Genomic DNA, 4,946 nt, shown 5'->3' on the forward strand with positions numbered 1-4,946 from the left:
TCATGCCATCTGCAACCAGTGACAACTTTCCTTCTTCTTTTCCATTTGGATTCCTTTTATTTCTTTTTCTTCTCTGACGGCTGTGGCTAAAACTTCCAAAATTATGTTCACTGATAGTGGTGAGAGTGGACAACCTTGTCTTGTTCCTGGTCTTAGAGGAAATGGCTTGAGTTTTTCACCATTGAGAACGATGTTGGCTGTGGGTTTTTCATATATGGGCTTTATTATGTTGGGATAAGTTCCCTCTATGCCTACTTTCTGGAGGGTTTTTATCATAAATGGGTGTTGAATTTTGTCAAAAATTCAGTTTTTTCTGCATCTATTGAGATGATCATATGCTTTTTCTCCTTCAATTTGTTAGTATGGTTTATCACATTGATTGATTTGTGTATACTGAAGAATCCTTGAATTCCTGGGATAAACCCCAGTTGATCATGGTGTATGATCCTTTTTTTTTTTCTATTTGTCAACAATCAACCTTTCACTCCATTTTATTATTATTTAATTCTATAGAAAAAACAAGTTTTATTACATTCCTTTTTTTAAATGGGGTGGAAACTGTACAAATAAGCATGATCAAACCTCTGTTAGAGCTGGTTAATACTGATTTATTGCCTCAAAGTCTCTCTAGTAGTGTTGAAGAAATTATGTTTAAGGTCCATCTGAAGGAAAAAAGCACTGGAGAGGCAAGAAAGGACTCGGGTAAAAAGTTTCAGAGGATTGTAGGGAGATGGAACTTGCTGCTTAAAAAAATTACATTGAGCTCTGGAGCATCTCCATTTCTTAACACACCTTCCAAAGCATTTATTGGGATAGTTTTACCCATGTTTAAAGGCTCATATTATATGCAATTTGGGGCTTTTATAAATTCAGAAATAAAGTAATATAAAGAGTAGAATATTGAAGTCTTCAGAATAGGGCTATAAGAGTCTCAATACTGCTAAATAATCCCCAAACAAAAATGTTCAGTCCACCCCACCCCAAAACCTATGTGTAATAGGAGAAAATGCACAGCAAGAAGCAGAGGAAAAGCATGTATCCTGGAATAAATCATACACTGAACAGTCTAGAAGCAAAGAAAAAAAGCAGACAACATACACATACACAAAAGTCTAAGAAGCAGCTATTCTCCTCATGTCTTTAGGTGGGTACCTCTACCCAGTAGATTACAGTTATGAAAACGACTCAGTTGTTTTTTTGTTAAAGTAACAAACTGTTTCCCATCATGCTCCATTTTCTAGAATCTTTCCTTTTTGATTGGTTGATTGGTTTCCTTTTTGATTGGTTGATCAAAAAGCACAAAAAGCAAAGCACATAAACATGCAAGAATGCACACGTGTGCACACACACACACGTGCACACACACACCCTCCTAAAATGTGAAAAATGCAGATATATAACGCTGGTGTCAGAAATCACTTCAACTTTATACTTAGGAACTTATAGACCCTTGATTTGCCCCCCCAAAATATTTTCCTTGTCCTTGTTCTTTAAATGCTCAACCACCAAAAGAAAAAAGGAAAAAAATAAAAGGCTTTAAAGGCACATGTTTCAAGTCAGTGTCTTGTTAACAAAAAAGGTAGCATTTTCTTCACTTTGGCCATTGTTAAAGATGCAGGCATAGATCAGGGAATGTTAAGACTAGCATGTATTAAAAACAAATGCAACATTAACAGAGCATATATCTTTCAAAAAAGGATAAAACACTAACAGATACAAGTCAATGCACATATTTTAACTAGTGCAATTTTATCTACAATGGAGTAAATGTTATTTTGTGTGCCAGACATTGCAATACTGTTCATTTCCCTTTTATCATGCAAACATGCCAACTTTATCATTAAAAAAACCTTTATGGGGTCACATTCACGTTGCCCTCCCACCCAAATTAAGGGGAAAAAAGTCAATAAAAGAACTCCTCAAGATTTCATAACTATGAACATAAAGCTCCTAGATAATAGTGTATAGGCTGAATTTTCTTATTTGTATAAAAAGTTATAATTTAGGTAGATGTCTTCCTCATGGATTACAATACAATTTGAAGTTACACGACTCTGAAATTTGTACCAACTGTACAAAAACAAAAGGAAGAGACCATGAAAAAATTATGTCCTTCATGGCCTGAGAGCCTACACATTTTTGAGTAATTTAAAAGGGTAACTATGAGAGCCTGACATTTTTCTGTATCTCACATCTTCTGCTTCTCTATCTGTAGTATTTGTAAATCAAAGTCAGTAACAGGTTAGTAGCAAAGGTCTCATCTATCTCCCCCTTCCTCCTTCCTAACTAATCCTACTCATTTTTCTCTCATCTTCCTGAGCATTTTCCATGAACAGCATTGTAAGTTGGTTTAAAAAAAATAATAGAAAAAGAAAACAGAATGAAAAAAAGGAAAGAAGAAAAAGAAAGCTTTACAAGGGTTTTGTTGGTTAATTATTTACTGGTGGAATCACTCCACCAGGAGTTTGATTTCATTGGCTAGCAGTTGGTTCATGTTGAATAGGCCCCCTGGGAGCTTGGTGAGCAGCTCTCACTCCATGGTTTCAGGGTCGCTGCCAACAGAGCTGGAACTTATGCTCATGTTGTCGACAGCAGTGTTGTCTGCGGGACCCAGCTCCGGCTCACTAGTCTCACTGGTCATGGACACCACAGAGAGCAGGGACAAACGCCAGGCGAGTCGGCTAGAGGGCAAAAGGGAGGCGGCATATTCAGCTATGATACCAGCTACATCTAGGTTATAAGCCTTATCAAAGGGTATGAAACCTACATTTGCATTGTCTCCTTCGCAGACACAGAAGGAGCCGTTGTCTTTCATCAACAGGTCAGTGCCACACACATCCATTCCCAGGATATTAGACACCTGGATAGCTAGCTGTTTCCCTTGTTTACTCAATGAGCACATCATCCCGACACCACCTAGTGAGCAGTTGCTTTGCATCCTCCCATCTGTTGAACAGCGTTATGGTGTCAACCACACGGCCTCCAATGACAATGACATATACATCTCTTCCATGAGACTCTTTAACATCTCTTCCATGAGACTCTTCCATGAGACTCTTTGACATATACATCTCTTCCATGAAACGGGGATGGAGCTTCATGGCAAATAAGATGGCTTAGATCAGCCAAATGGCGCTTATCACGAGCCAAGAAAATTGCTTTGCCTCTATGACACCATGTATTCTTCACTACCATTGGGAACTCCAGTACTTGTGCTTCATCAATCATTTTAGCAAAATTTTCATGACCACCATAAGAGAAAGTATCTGGCAGAGGAACACCATGACCTGCCAACTCTTGAAACATCCAGAACTTATTAACACAGTTCAGGATGTCTTGAGGTCAGTTCATCAACCTGCATCCCATCTTCTCTAGATGGCGCAAAACAGTGATGTCACTATCACTTTGCACCCAACCGGTTGGTATTCTCACTACTACTGCCGGAGGGTAGGCAGTAATTAGTTCTCCATTGATACGAAGACCCAGGTTTCCTTGATGGATTGTTAGCACCACCTCATCCATCACCACAGCCCTAAAGTCCAGCTCCTCCTCACAACATTTGGTCTTTAAAGCTCGTAAGATCTCTATTTGGGGATAGTCTTCCCTGATTTGATGATCTGTCAAAAACCACAACTTGGTGGCCACAGAGCTACATATCTTGATCTGCCTGTTCTTCCTTTTCTGGGGTTACTTCCTCCTGAATATACACTCTTTCGAGGATTGTAGGAGCTCTCACAGAGTCTGAAATCAGTAGTGCAGGCTGACAAGAAAGACAGGTGAGAAGACTACGGCAGAACCTTCAGTCCTCTGCTGAAAAATCTCCTTGTATGATCCTTTTATTGTGCTGTTGGATTCTGTTTGCTAGTATTTTGTTGAGGATTTTTGCATCTATGTTCATCAGTGATATTGGCCTGTAGTTTTCTTTCTTTGTGACATCTTTGTCTGGTTTTAGTATCAGGGTGATGGTGGCCTCATAGAATGAGTTTGGGAGTGTTTCTCCCTCTGCTATATTTTGGAAAATTTGAGAAGGATAGGTGTTAGCTCTTCTCTAAATGATAGAATTTGCCTGTGAAGCCATCTGGTCCCGGGCTTTTGGTTTTTGGAAGATTTCTAATCACAGTCTCAATTTCATTGCTTGTGATTGGTATGTTTATATTTTCTATTTCTTTCTGGTTCAGTCTCGGAAGGTTGTGCTTTTCTAAGAATTTGTGCATTTCTTCCAGGTTGTCCATTTTATTGGCATATAGTTGCTTGTAGCAATCTCTCATGATCCTTGGTATTTCTGCAGTGTCAGTTGTTACTTCTCCTTTTTCATTTCTAATTCTATTGATTTGTCTTCTCCCTTTTTTTCTTTATGAGTCTGGCTAATGGTTTATGAATTTTGTTTATCTTCTCAAACAACCAACTTCTAGTTTTATTGATCTTTGCTATTGTTTTCTTCATTTCTTTCCCACTTATTTCTGATCTGATCTTTATTATTTCCTTCTGCTAACTTTAGGGTTTTTTTGTTCTTCTTTCTCTAATTGCTTTAAGTGTAATGTTAGGTTATTTATTTGAGATGTTTCTTGTTTCTTGAGGTAGGATCATATTGCTATAAACTTCCCTCCTAGAACTGCTTTTGCTGCATCCCGTAGGTTTTGGGTCATCGTGTTTTCATTTTCATTTGTTTCTAGGTATTTTTTTATTTCTTCAGTGATCTCTTGGTTATTTAGTAGTGTATTGTTTAACCTCCCTGTGTTTTTATTCTTTACAGATTTTTTCCTGTAATTGTTATCTAGTCTCATAGCGTTGTGGTCGGAAGAGATACTTGATAGGATTTCAATTTTCTTAAATTTACCCAGGCTTGATTTGTGACCCAAGATATGATCTATCCTGGAGAATGTTCCATGAGCACTTGAGAAGAAAGTGTATTCTGTTGTTATTAGAAGGAATGTTCTATATATATC

General features: G+C 37.9%; 1 pseudogene; it reads right to left on the reverse strand.

Annotated features, from left to right (window-relative positions):
- Positions 1 to 2,449: 2,449 nt before the first annotated feature.
- Positions 2,450 to 3,537, reverse strand: LOC113613860 (beta-citrylglutamate synthase B-like; annotated as a pseudogene).
- Positions 3,538 to 4,946: the final 1,409 nt, after the last annotated feature.

Source organism: Aethalodelphis obliquidens, unplaced genomic scaffold (assembly GCF_003676395.1).
Source record: "Aethalodelphis obliquidens isolate GAN/ISIS:26980383/991018 unplaced genomic scaffold, ASM367639v1 scaffold4, whole genome shotgun sequence".
Taxonomy (NCBI): domain Eukaryota; kingdom Metazoa; phylum Chordata; class Mammalia; order Artiodactyla; family Delphinidae; genus Aethalodelphis; species Aethalodelphis obliquidens.